At 38.3% G+C, this 14778-nt stretch overlaps 1 protein-coding gene across 13 annotated transcripts in view; it reads left to right on the forward strand.

Moving 5' to 3' along the window:
- The window catches only part of INPP4A (inositol polyphosphate-4-phosphatase type I A), a 110054-nt gene that overhangs the window by 34477 nt on the left and 60799 nt on the right, over positions 1 to 14778 (forward strand). For 11 of the 13 annotated variants that reach the window (XM_065741181.1, XM_065741180.1, XM_065741189.1 and 8 more), the window contains exons 2-3: positions 5791 to 5850; positions 10269 to 10426. The gene's annotated coding sequence lies outside the window, so the exon portion shown is untranslated. The remainder of the gene's footprint in view (positions 1 to 5790; positions 5851 to 10268; positions 10427 to 14778) is intronic. The other 2 variants (XM_065741184.1, XM_065741183.1) reach the window with 1 other exon arrangement.

Raw genomic sequence — 14778 nt, forward strand, 5'->3', positions numbered from 1 at the left:
ACTCTAGAAAGAAAACTGCCCTTTATGTCATCCTTCTAGGGATTTTCATAGCATTGAACATCCTTGGAAAATTATAATTTGGTTATGCTGCTGAAAGATAATTTCTACCCCTTACTACCTGAATATTTGGCTTTCCATGGAACACTATTTAGCCTGAAGACATAGCTTCCTATGGAAAGAAGGACAGACACATAGACATTCAGTAGCTAAGAAAAAATGTCTTATTGTGGCACTGATATAAAAAATGAAAGAAGGGAGAGTTTTAGTACCAAACACCATACGTTTTATTATCAACAATAGCACAAAACTGTTAAAGTTACTAACTGCTATTGTTAGTGTTCATGTACTTCATCTCCTTTGTACAAGCACATAGCAAACAGTTGTGTTGGTCATACTTATAATAGCAAACCAGGACTTCTACATAATATTTAAAATGGAATGTGAAATACAGGATGCATTCATGTAAACCAATTTGGCCTTGAGGTTCTATTTTGTAATCTTGTTTTCCTCACTTCCTGTTTTGTAGAATAGCACTCATTAGCTAGACTGACTTGTGGAGATGGTTATATGACGACTTTGAGGAACAGGCCTGAATTCTCTAGGTTCTGGCTCCAAGTCTGTTCGAACAGGAGAGGTATTGGCATGTGCTATGATTTTCCTTCCATGAAAATTGGGTGCAGAGTAAGTAAATGGTGAGTGTGTTTCTGCCCAACAAGAAGATGCTACTCATTCAGAATCTCAACAAGATACTAGTATGCTAAAGAAAGCACTTCTGCAACAGGGGATGTAGATACAGTCATATAAAAAGTGTTTTCTTTATTTCCAAACTAGAGCTGGAAGTAGCTTAAACTTCAGTGTTATGAAAGAGTGTGTATATATAATGTGAGCAAATGTAAAATAATTCTGAGAAAGTCAGGTCAAGAAAGTTTCCTCTCTTTCCATAAGACGTCTTGATATAAGGGTGAGTGCATCTTTGTGTAAGTTAGCACTTCAGAAAGAGCTGCCATATCAATCACAGTAATAATTTTTGCGGTATGAAGAGTTTCTGGTCTTCAAAATCTTGATGACTGCTATTTTGAAATGTGAAATATGAGGTAAGACATCCTCAAGTCATACGTGGTTAGTTTCTAAAAGAATTTAAGGAACTTCATTTGCTACAAGGCAAAAGACACAAACAGAACAGAGCAAGAAACACCATGTATTCTGCCTTCTGTCCAACTGAGGTTTGTAGCAAGGGTCATAACTGTCTTGACCTCAAAAAAGAATGCTGCCTGGATTTGTTGGCTGATTACTGGAGACTTGAGCCTTTAAAATATGTTTACAGGAAATGTCTCCTGATCCACATGGAGGCTGACAACTTGCTCTGAATGAGCATTTCTTGGCAGCTCTAGTTGCTTGTCTTCTGCAGAGGTTCCTGCTCCTCGAGTTTGCCTAAAAAGCACAAAAAGCTAAGATAGTTGTTCCCCAGCTTAGTTTTGTTAAAGGGTTTAAAATTTTCCTGTAATAAGTTGTTTTGTTTTACTCTTTTTCCTGTCCAGGTATTTTAGGTTTAAAAAAAACAAAACAAACAAAACATGTTTGTGTGGCACTAATGTGCAGTTATGCTGACAGATGAGGGGTAAAGAGAAACGAGAACAAGCAACAGGAGGCAGTAACTTCTATCAGCTCAGCTCCTGTATGATTCAGGATAAGAGCTGGCTTCTATCAAAGTACTGTTGTTTTTCTCTGCTTCACTAATGGACAAAGCCACACTCGGTGTTGTGATTCAGGTACCCTTCAGAGATGTTGGCAGCACATCTAATTCAAAAGGGAGAAGGTTAGTCATTCATTCCTCTCTTTATTGATTTAGCTGCTCTCTAGTGAGTGAGAAAGGAGGAAGAAGCATAGAGAAGAAGAAAAAATGAGGGATTTCCAGTACAAGCACATAGTTCCAGTCCTTTCTGTGTTTGTTTTGTATCAAACTTTCAGGAGGTTTCTCCACAGGGAATAGTGTCACATGCTTCACGCTCTGCGATAATCAGAAATCAAGGTACAGCACATTTAACTGAGAACTGATGTTCTTATCAGTTTGCATGATAATCCTGGCTGCAAGAGCAAAGTCATGGGGTGAAAATAGCTCACTGCATAGTGTTTCCTTACAGTGAAGGATCTGAATGGCTTTTAATATCTGGCAGCAAGCACTAGGGTTTCAACTGCCATCATCAATCAGTTGCAAAACAATTTCTGTTTAGTTTTAATTAAGCAAAAATACACTGCAGTCTTTGAAGAATCTTTTCCTTATCATCATCATTTTTTGATGCAGAAAACCAGAGACAGAACATGACAAGAAACTGGTGCTCAACTGTGGCAGTAGTGTGTTACTACACTCAGATGTGATCTTAATACTACTGCAGGGCCATGTAATTTAAGGAACATACAATGGAGGTTGGAATAGAGGGGTTTGAGTCTGCACCCAGATAGACTCTTTCATATGCATGTGAGAGTGGCCTGTGGTCTCACCACCTGGGCGCATACCACTGATGTTCAGTTGAGTTGTTGAAGTGAAAGCAAGCACTTCAGTGGTTCTAAATCAGCTGCCAAAACACAACTGCATTGCAATTAAAAAATGCCAGTGACTGCCTCAAAGCTGAGAGCTCATATTCAGTGAAATTGAGTTGCCTGTAGAATGCAATTTAGGGGAGGAGGGTACCTGCAAGAGACAACACTGTGGTAGGATATCAGTAGGGATGGCTTGCAAGCACTACAGAAGCTGCAGTATGACTTGCTTGTGGCCACTGAACTAGTCATTTTTAGTCATAGTATTTATATAAGATTTTTAGATTCATTATCATCCCATTTTCATTTCTTCATTTTAAGTGAAGTGACTTACTATGTTTACATATTTATATTAAATGCCCTGAAGGTAAGTGGTGGTACAACATGTTACAGGGTTTATAATGAAAGTAGCAGGTCTGTTGTCAGCCTTTAACCTTGTGACTGTGGCTGGCTGTGACTTGCTTTGTGAGTAGTTTTTGCAGTGCCTAGGAGCTTTCACAGTATGTGCCCTGCTTTTAGAAAGGAAAAAGAAGAAAATAACTATACTAAATAAATACATTTATAAGTGATAAATAAGTTACAAAAGATACCAAATAAGAACTTTGTGTGCTTGCACTGATTTTACCAAATGGCAGTGATTAAAAATAGTAAATGACTTTGCCATTGCATATCGAATTTAACCTTGAGCAAAGGTTTACATAATATCATATGTCTGTGTCCTTGTTGAGGAAGTCTCCAACAGCCAGAATAAGTAAAATGTTTTGTAGCTTCTATGGCTGTCAGTTCAGATGAGATATAAACCTCAAATTTGTTCTGCCTTCACCTTGGACAATGAAAAGAGAAGAAAACTTGAGCTACTTATAGGCCACTTCTTTGGAGAGGTTTACTCTTGTAAGAAATCCTAGATGCTTTGCTGACGAGTGCATAGAAGCATGGGACTGGATAGAGTTTCCTGAGCTGTTGAGTGTAGTGTCTTGTTAAAGAATTTCATAGTGTTTCTTTTACTTAGATACCAAATTTTCCCTTGACTATATTGGCTTTCTTGGTTGCTGTTATTATTAAGATAAACATGATGTTAACTCTGTTTTCACCCTTCTGGTTTTTGTCATGGTATTTCTGGAGTCCAAACTGTAAGACATCTCAGCCTCCATGTTGCTGAGCTTTGCAGTTATTTGGATTGCTCTGGCAATTGGCTGCCTCTCTGTTGCCCTCATAAGCCTTTTTGTACGTGGGTTAAAGTCTGGTCAGTGTTCAGCCTGCAGTAGCCAATATTCCTGACTCAGTTTCATTGCTGCATTTTGTGCAGCTCATTAGCTCTCAAACCCCAACAGGATATCTGCTTTTATTTTGGGTCCATTGTCTGACATTGAGTATTTTTCTCAACCGTTAGAATCCCAATTTATAGTAGAAGTTCTTTTTAGTCTATGTGGTTTCCTCTTAGTGTTTTCTGGCTTTGTCTGGTTTCTTTTGTTTTAGTGTTGGGTTTGATTCAGATATTCATAAGCACCATTGAAAGCTGATGACTTAAATCTCAACAACTGCATTACCAATCTGAACACTGTTTGCTTTATTTATGAATCTCTCTCGAATTTAACATTTTAAGGAGTGATCTGTTTCTGACTCATCAGTATGTTTTCCCATGAATTAAAATTTTAGCTTTCTTTTTCTGTATGTTTATGTATTTGCCCCACTTGGATATTTTACTAGAGAAGTAGCTTCTTCCCATAGGAATCTACTGCCTTGCCTTCCTGATTCTAGCAGCACTAGTCATATATAACAGGTTGTCCAGCAGTCAAATGGTTTGCCACAGGATGTTTCAGGTCTTCAGCAACTTCTGGCCTAAAGGACAACCTTGTTGTGAGCAGGTCGGCCTAGAGGCCTCCACAATGGCTTTCTGGCTGTTGAGTCAGAGGCTTTTGCTGAGGATGGGATGAGTTGAGCAGTGGAAAGTAAGCAGGCAGATGCACTGATGTTGCTTTTCAGGGTTGAGCTTTTCTTCTGTCATTTCTCAACTTGCTGGAGGGTGGGACATTGCAAAGGGGTGATTGTGCCTGGCATGGGTTCACATAGACTCTCTAATTCTCACAACGTTAAGTTCCCAGATTTGTCATGCCATTAAAATAAAGAAAAGCAAGGAAAAGATGGGTTAGATCTGAGATGGTCACATCTGGGCTACAGCAAGTAACTTCAGTAGGAATGCATTAGAGGAAGTCTGGCTGTTGCCTTCCTACTAGGCTGAGGAGATCCAGAGCAGTGTGATTCACTTCATTTCAGAAACTAGAAACCTAAAAACCCAGAACAGTTACCCCTCAAATTAATGAATGTGTCCTGAAACTGGGGCTGAGAAGAGACCAGGGGTGGGATGTTAGATGCTGTGTAATGACTCTGTACTTGTATCTATTTTGCAATGAACTTGGGTAAAGATTGATTGACTTGTGGGATATTTTATCCCATTCCACATTTTGTGGGAGGAAATGTCTTGATTGTATTTCTGGAAGGGGAAAAAGAATGTTAAAATGCCTGTTACTTAGGTGTGGTGAGTGATCTTGATGTTGTTGAAGTATGTTCTCTCTCACAGCACATTTTGGTAACCAAAGGTAAAACTTTTGAACCTCTCCATCTGATTTTAATCTGGGCCTGTATGGCATGAAAATTGCTTGGAGGCCTCTGCAGAACAGAGTAGGTTCTCAGTTTGATTGTTTGCATTCCCATTGCCTGGAGAAAACTCCTAGGGATGGCTTTGCCATGCCTTGTGGTGGGCTGGCACTGACTGCAGCAGAAAAGGGGCAGGCAAAAGTTAAAAACTGAGAAGCAGTGCTTGGAGATCAATATTGTTGCTGAGACATGAAGAAGCTACTTTACTAAGCATCATGTACCATAACTGCACTGGATCTTTTACAAACTTAATAGAAAAGCTGCTTAAGTTAAATGCCTATTTTCATTAATGTAGTTGAAGGAAAATTAACATCACAGTCTTCAAGTGTAAAATGGTACAACAGTACCTGGGTCTGCAATATCTTCTCCAGCTTTGCTGTTTGTTTGCAGCACTGATGCATGGTCCAGCTTCTGTTTCAAATGGTGGAGGAGCTACATTATAAATGTCAACAATATGTTTTTAATGAGATTTACTGATCATTTTTTTCCACTTGCTCCTATATTTGTTGTTTTAGAGTTGTTGTTTTTCTCCCTATAATACTACCCTGTTTGTTTGGATCCATTCAGTCAGAAACAGTTTGTCCTTTTTTTGTCTTTCAGGCTTTATTTAAAAAGAACTGGATGCCCAGGCTGAGTTTCATCTCTGAAAGCTGGAGGAAGGTAATAATGGTTTTAGTGGTTAGTACTATAATATATGATGATCTATGGGCACAATGCAAAAGTTCAAAACTGGAAGAATTTAAAATTGATAAAGCAAAAGTGGCTTCTCTCTTACAAATAACAGAGTGCTGGCAGGGTCCTGCACTTGGTATCAGTGGCAAGCTTGTTGAAATGTTGAAAGTCTAAGGGGGGGAACCCTTAGGCTCCTCATCTCTGATATAGTGCCCTTAGTGTCATTTTAGAGTTGAGCACCGTGTGTTGTTTCAGAGAACAGTTGTTACTTCTCAGAGACATTTTTTTCCAATCCTGCTAAGGGCGAATATGCTCATTTGAAGGCTTGAGCAGAGTCAGCAAATGCACTATTTCATGTAGTAGTTGCCTTATTTGTATCAGATGTATGTGTCAGTGCAGACTGACACCAGTTACAGAAAAGTCTGGAGAAGTGTATTACCAAAATTGTACGTAAATCTGGGACTGAAGTAGGTGATGGGTGCCATGGCCTGGGTTGTTTCACTGGGACAGAATGAAATGCAGTACACAATAAGATGCTTTGGGGCTTATGTGGGGACTTAATTTTTCATTACACCATCCCAAACACTTCAGTTAAGAATAACTTGGGAGTCAGTCATGTGTTGGATCCTAAGCCATCAGGGATGAAATTGCCAGCAGCAAATTAGCATCACTAGATCCTGGAGCTAGCTTTACTGAGACTTGAAAGGAGTTGCAGTAATATGAGTCATTCATGCCATCTTTATTTCTTCTATTAGTCGCTGTCTACATTGGAAAAGATTTGCCTGAGGCAGTCCTGCTTCTCCACCCTGTTCAGTGCTGCTTCTTACAGCATTTTCATTCTTCCCCAAGACAACTATGCCTTGTCCCCTATGGAGTCTGTCTCCACACTCTCAAAGAAATCTATGACAAAAGCAGGAAAAAAAAAAAGCATTTAGGGCTCCCCTTCAGGGACAGCATATCATCCTAATTAAGTGTTTCTCAAAAATGGCCCTGGCAGTGCAATTAATTCCATGTAGAGGGATCCTGCAACTCATTTGAAGCTTTGTGTTAGAGTAGATCTGAAGAAAAAAAAAAGGAAAAAAGAAGAGAATGTCACCAGCTTCTGTTTGCCTGCTTGCTTGATGTTTGGTACATGTTTTCCTTGAATTAATTTGGATTCAGTGGCTTCTTCATTAAGAGTCAAGCTCAGTATTGTCAGGCTCCACGTAGTTCTTTTGGTTGTGCCTCCTTAATGTGCTTGCATGAGGTATAAATTATTTCCAGTGGCACCCTTGTTAAGTAGCATCTTTACTTTCTCTTCAGTCAGTGTCTGGGTGACAGCTACTGAAGATATACCTTGGTAATGTACATACTGGTCTATGTGACTAATGGATAAACTGCATGAGTGACTGACTAGGGAGAGATAATTGTCCAGAAGCTTGCTGTGCAAGTAATGATATTGTAAGTTTTTACTGCTGTTTTACTCTCTGCTTTTGCTGTGTTTTCTAACAGAAACTAGTATTCATTAGTTTGTTCATTCCCTTCCTACTTTTTCCTTCTTGACAGTTTGTAAAGTATGTTTAAATGCAGAGCAGCCTTATGGGTGTGTTAAACCCACTGTGATCACTTTTTGTAGGACATCATGTTCATCATCCTCTTGTTAGGCATAAGTCAGTTGAATATGTGGTGACTGATTGGTATGTATCATTGCAATAATGATGTGTGCAGTTATTAAGTAATACAAGGCACTTGGCCTTTTGATAATGTTCTACATTTTAAGTGTTTTTCTATCTGACTGTTGATTCTAGTCTGAGGAATTAATTGTGTCTTTAGCAGTGCAGGCAGGGACAGAGGCCTGGGTCTGAATAATATACTAAATGAAAGCATAATCAGATTGAGTAGAGCATGAATGCAAGGGGAGAGATGAAAAAAGGGTAAGAGAACATGAAGATACACTGCTAATGAGAACGTCTGTAGAGAGCAGAGGCCTTGGGAGAAGGAAGAAGCTTAATTTCAAGTGTTTTAAGTGTCTGAAGAGTACAGTAATCTGTGTATTATTACTTTGTTGCTTTATTAGGGGAGCTTCTGTGTCTTTTTACAAGTGTTTAACCTACGTTATGTTCTCAGTATATAAAGAAATAGATCAGGACCTGTCTGGAATTAAATGCTACTGTTATATCCAGGCCTTAAAAATATTTGAAACATCCTTCTTTCCCAGTTTACATTCAATTCAATAACTTAATAATTTTATCCCTTTGCTTGCACTTTAATTATAAAGTTATTATAGTGTTTAGATTACAAAATTTCCAGTACATAATTGTTAATAACCTCTGCATTATCCTTGGGAAATGCGTAGATGAACTACCACAATAACACTGTGAACATTTCACTAAAATGTGCTGAGAGGATAGCATTTAATCCAAACCTCAAAATCCAACTACCCACCATACTGCTTTCATTCTTGTAAATTTTGTGAGTAGGTCATTTCCACTCTCAGTTGTGGAGCTCCCAAGAAGACAGGCTGTTAATAAAACCTGCATCTGGAAAAATCTTAACTTTTTTACTGGTTTCAGTAAGACTGAACATTATAGCTGCAGTGTGCTCTTGTGCTGAGTTACTGTGCTGAACTAGTTTACTGAGGTGTTCTGTAAGTGTAAATTTAGACAGAAACCATGCTGAAGCTTTTAGCCGTGCTTTTCAGAAGGAATCTTAACCAGTTGTCTGTTTTGAACACTGTGGCTGGTACTGACAGCTACTAGCCCACTTTTAAAGCACAAGTGTGTACAACTCAGTTCTCCTGTTTGAAGAACGGATTGATAACTAGATGTCTGCCCAGCCAAGACATCTGTTAAATTCATGCCCAGGTTGTCTGAAGGAGGCAACGTGGTTGTACTTTTAACAGGACAATTGCTCTCCACTTAAGAGATAAGTAGACCAGTTTGAATCGAAAAGAGAACTTAAAATTGCAGACTAAGTGGAAGGGTTTTTTTGTCTTTAAGGTGTATTTATTTCCATATATATATATATATATATATATATATGATTATTTTTTCTGCAATGTGTATGGTGAGCTAATAGAGATACAAAGGTGCTATAGGAAGTCTCATGTAGAAAAAAATGGTTCATACATTCTGCTGAGCAATTTTCTTGAATGGGATGAAGTATTTATCCTTGTAAAAAGCTTTTAATTTTTGTCTGGAAAATTATACCTCCACACAGCAACTTATCCAGATCTAAGATGCTTTAGATATCCAGTGAATCACAAAGTCTACATGAGTGCATTTAACAGTTTGTGAATGTAAGAAATTGGCCTAAATGGTTGGAGTTTGTTACTTTTCACCATATAGAGAGGCTTGTGTAGCACAGATTTGCACTAGGTTTTTGCATAGCAAATTGAACAGGGGCCATAGCTAATTTTTGCTTTGCTTCTTCTCACTTGAAATCTCAGTAGATTTCAAAAGTCTTGGATATTTCACTGATAATTTCACATAACTCTTTGTAATTTCAGAAGAAGCATATGTTTTTGAATCTTATATATTTTGAAAGCGTTCAGACTTTCTGGCTGTCACAGTGACTTGAAAGGTTGCCATGTTATCAGAGATTTCTTAAAGGTACTTATTTAGTGTGTCATTAAAATGTAGCTCAGATTTTTTTTTAAGGACTTTTATAACTTTATATTATTGAATATAATATATAGCTCTAAGGAAATTGAAAATACAATCTAGGCAGCTTCGAAGTTCTTAACTTGACCTTAATAAATTTAGAGAAAAATTGAAGGAATTAATAATAAAAGACGTGGAAAGTGAAGAGCAAGATGATGAAATACATTCTATTTTACTATGACAGGTCATATCAGACTGACCTAATATATTTTTTAATAAGAAGATAGGTTTTCTTGAAAAAGCTGTGCTAGATCTGGTCTCTCTGGATTCTACTGAGGCATTTAGTATGGTGCTGTTTCTAAGTTATCATTTAAGATGGAGGAGGGTTAGTTGAGTGTAAGAGCTATGAACTCAAGCAAAGAAGTGGCACAAAAAAGAGGGGAGACAACAGGAGGTGGATATGTAAAGTGAGTTAGTTATAAAATGGAGTTAGTTGACTGATAGTTTTCTCAGAACTTTTTTTTTCAGTTAACGTTGTTATAACGTTATATTGAAAACAGGCTGTTGAAACTTGCTGATGAGAGAAGGGCGTTCATTTCCAGTACACTACTTTAGGTGAAATGATTGTACTGAAGCAGTTAATTTTACAATTTGTAGTACTAAAGGTGATGGAATTCAGCGCAGCAAAGTGTCAGGCCATGCACTGACAGGAATTCACTTACTGGGTTTAACCTTGGTGTCAAAATTAGCAGTGTAAACTCTTATATAATCAGCGGAAAGAGGCAGATTTTTAATTAGGCATCCAACTCCCACTTTTCTCTCTAGACTGCTAACAGAACCTAGGCACCTGACTTTGGCATTCATGCTGAATGCCTGAAATCGGATGGTACTACTGCTTCAGCTTAGGAAGTAATGCAAAACCTTTTCCTATAAGCAGGAAGTTCAGCAGCTGAAGACTTTGAAGGAGAAAGGTCTGTGTGAGGGTAAGTGGATTCAGGTTTGTATCTGGGCTGTCAGTGTGACACCAGTGTGCAAATGATAGAAGGGATCCAGGGAACTTCTTCACAGTGAGGGTGACAGAGCACTGGCACAGCTGCACAGAGAGGTGGTGGAGTCTCCTTCTCTGGAGACGTTCAGGACCCGCCTGGACGCCTACCTGTGCAACCTGGGCTAGGGAGCTGCTTTGGCAGGGGGTTGGACTCCATGATCTCTAGAGGTCCCTTCCAACCCCCACCGTTCTGTGATTCTGTGAAGTCTCAGGAGAGGTATCCAGTTGAGGGGGTGCATCTCAGCTGTGGGTACATCTGTGCTAGGACCTGATCTGGTGTAAGTGCGCAATGCTTGTTGCAGTCCAAGAACTTGAGCTCATCGTGTAACAGATGTGGAGGAGGGCTACAGCGATGATCAAAGGAATGATGTTACAAGAGAAGTCAAACAGCTGTGATGGAAATGTCAGGAAGGCTAGGAAAATGTGAATTTTAATTGTCGCAGCTGTGTATAATGAGGAGCTCAGGATTGCGACTAACATCAGCCAGGTGATAACAAGCAGGATGTCTGTAGTCTGTCAGAGGAATGATAACAGTCTGTATAACAGCATGTATTGTAGAAAGACAGTAGCACAGAAACAGATGTGTCCAAATACATGATTTAGAGGAAATGTGAGCTGCATGTGAATAAAACATTTAACCAGTGTAGACATGCATATCGATAATCCCACAGTATCAGACAGTAGTCAGCAGGAGAATTCTTGATTTATATTTAAGGAGGAGCTTGAAGATTTATGAAGGACAATTATTGCTTGGGTTCTTTGGATTTGGGCTGCTTGGCAGCTTGTGCTTTTGATCATTAGCACACAGACACTTGCTGCCTTCTGTGTAGTCCTGCAGTTTACCCGTAGTGCACAGGGAAACACGTGTGATAAGTGGATATCAAGTGAATTTGTAGGGCTGGACAAAGGTATGTAAGTTCAGCCTGTGATAAAGATGCATTTGGAGGCAGATCGTTGGGCAGCAACTTATGACCAGTGGAAGAAAAGCTTGCTCTAAAGTGAAAGTTGTGGTTCAAGATCCCTAATGTGTCTGTAGTGACAAATGACGGATGCGGTACTTACCGTCAGTGACAGTTGCTGCCCCACATACCTCCTTAGTCTGACAAGTGCTTAAATTTGCAACTGTCTGCTGGTGAAAAATTGATTGTTGCTTATATGCTAGTTTGTCTCAGCACCAGGTTCAAAACGAAGCTGAATTCTTTGAGTAAGGGTGAGTAATGTACTTTCTGCTGTTGCAAATACTGAGCTATTTGACGTGGATTGATCAGCAATTAGGACATTGATCCAGTCATTCTTTGGCAGGATTATCCATAAGATAGAAGGAGTGAGATGCCACAGCAAGAAGCCTTTTAAAGGTACTTCTGGCAACACTGTTTAGTTCTTCAGTTACTTGTTTATTAATAAGTGCTTAGCTTGTGTTTTTGAGGTTTCTAAGTACCTAGAAGACTGTCAGGAGAAAATAGTGCAACTTCTGTTATTTTTTTCTGCATCCTAATTAATAGTTACATACTGGTACTGAGTAGTTATTGTTCTGTGGTAGAAACAGTTGGGTGATGATCTCACAGTCCTTAATTGGAGAATTGCCACAGGAAAATAAAAACATTGTTTATAGACTAATTGTTAATAGTTTGGAAGGGGAGTGTTCTGCTGGAAATGCAGAGCTTTGAGCTTTGAAGAAGAGGACTGAGAAAACAAGCCTGAAAATGTGAGTGCTTTCTCAGAGTTCCTGTTTTATTAGAGTTGTAATCAACTCCCTTAGATTTAGAATCTGTGTCCCACTTTGGGTTTGACCTTTCTTCTATGTTCCGGGTTTTATTTAGCTCTGAGACAAGTTTTGCTGGATATTAAACATTCCAGAGTTCTAATTTTAAGATCAGTTTTAGCCTTTCTCTGGATGCTGACACTCAGAACATCTCAAACTTACATTGCTGTCACTTTCAGAATTTTCAGATAAATGGGAAGAGCATCACTTGAACATTTCTGGAGGAGGAAGATATGATCTTGATCGTTGTATGATCATGAGAAAGTTGCACTTTTAAGTTTCAGGAAAAGAGCTTCTCACATTCATGTTGAAGAGCGAGAGAGAGGAATTTGCAGTAAACCTATTTTCCCATCACAATCAGGTTGTTTGTAGGTTTTTGTGTTTGTGATGGTAGTGGTGTTTTTATTTGGTGGGGGGTGAGGGGGTTGGCTGACATGAATAGAAACAAAGAGGAAAAAACAGAAGTCTTGTCAGGTTTGGAATATTTCCCTGGACTGCTCGAGAACTACTGTAGATCACTATTAAACCTGAGATGCTGGAAGACCAACTTAATCCCATTTCATACTCTAGATTGACAGATATTTAAAAATAGAAAGAAGTCTCTTCTGAAGGTTTGCGTGCCTCTGTTCAGTTCTAACTGGCTGTCTGTTTTGCTTTATGTCAGTACAGTTCAGTGAAGTGTATGCCATGCATAGAGTATACACCTTGCTTAACCTTTCCATGGGGTGTTTAGTTACAGTAAACACTGTCCAGATGGCCTCTTTGCACAGATCCTTAAGCACAAATAAAAACTGAAATATTTTTGTATAATTAAACAGAACCTCTGTGAACTGTATCTCTGCTAAACTTATATGCACTACAAAAAAGAAAGTTGTTCTAACTTATGTGGATATTTGTCATGGTATTTTCAATAGTATGTTTTCTGTTTATATAGGCAGTATGTTATAAAGATAAAAATAAAATGTTTTTGTTTTATTATGGTTTTATTTTAGTATTTAGAGGGAAGGTTTGAAGGCAAGCATGTCAGGCAGAGAATGTCAGTTCATTCGACTGTGTTTATGCCAATTCTGCTTTGAAATGAAAATGTAATAATTTAGGAATAATCACGTACAAGATCGTTCTGTAATTTCCATATAAAAAAGATCTGAAGGCAACTCCTGCTAGACTTTAACCCCAGAAATGCTTAGAACACACAGATGAGGGGATCTGAATGATATATTGTGGCTAAGGTCTCTGTGAGAGTCTAGTTGTCCTCAGAAGAATTTTAGAAATACATTGTCTGAAATTGTACTTTAGTGTTGACTTTTTTCCCCATGTTAACACTAGCAAAAAAAAGACAAAGTATAAAAAAGCATTACTCAGCTATTACCGCCAAGCTGTGTTGTGTGGAATATTTGAAGATTGATCTTGAGTTTCTGCAAGAAGACGTTTTCACTGTGATTGTACATGTTCACTTAGGTGGCTGACTTTCCATCAGTCAGATACGGTGTGATTTTGATAAGGTGATTTTTGGAGCTGTCCCAGGCAGTTGCTACATATTTTCAAACATTCATTGTAGAGATGTAGAGAGAACTGGTTGTGTGAAGTCCAGCTGTGTAAACCTACAGGTTTGGTAGACTTCCCTGTAGATACCTCATATGATGGGGTTTCCATCACTTCACTTGGTAATAATCTCCTTGTAATAGGAATATGGAAAAGATAGTAAACAGTCAGAGTTCATTCAGTTAGGCCTGATACTCTATTCTGCAGCAGTGGCCTATTTTTTGTGTAATGTTACCTACTGGGAGGAGAGTACTTTCTGATAATGTATCTATATAAAGTAATTTAGTTTGGATCTGACCGTAATTTCTTGGATTTTTTTTTTAACATTTTAGTGGAAGAAAGATATATCACTGTTTTCACATCCCAGTCTATGATGGTTTAAGCTTGGCAAAGAATTGCAGTGGTCGGCAATCTGAGTTATATTGATATTTTCATTGCTAGTGAAAAAATGGTACCGCTGCTTTTGTTACCATTTCCTATTTTCTAGGCTATAGAAATAAGAGCTAAGGAAAAGAGAAATTAGAGCTTAGGGGTAGGAAGTTATGCAAAGTATTCCAGATCTGCTGATGCACACTCAAACAAATTATTTCTTTGCTAGTTCAAGGGTGTAATCTTCAACAGTAAGCTGAGAATGACTGTCAAAGACAAATTTTATAATAACATATCAGATATGTAGTTTGAGAGGTAGCATTTTGTTTCTGAACTGCAAATTTTAATGTTTTAGAGTTTATTTATTTCTGTAGTATTTCTCTATGAATCAACATCAAAATCCATATGCTATAATGGGAAGAAAAGCCCTTTCAGTTTTGTATTCATAAATATGACAAAGCTTTGTTTTGTATGGTGCCTGTTGGTACATTTGTCGTAAGACAAACAATGGGTTATGTGTGTTAACCCATTTGTGTTGATTGTTTAAGTCATAGTCACATAAATTTGCCATGCGGCCCTTTATTTCTTTTAGAAGGAAAATAGAGATAAAAAGG

The sequence above is a fragment of the Cyrtonyx montezumae genome, unplaced genomic scaffold (assembly GCF_038088225.1).
Source record: "Cyrtonyx montezumae isolate F1298 unplaced genomic scaffold, pur_monq_1.0 scaffold_3, whole genome shotgun sequence".
NCBI lineage: Eukaryota > Metazoa > Chordata > Aves > Galliformes > Odontophoridae > Cyrtonyx > Cyrtonyx montezumae.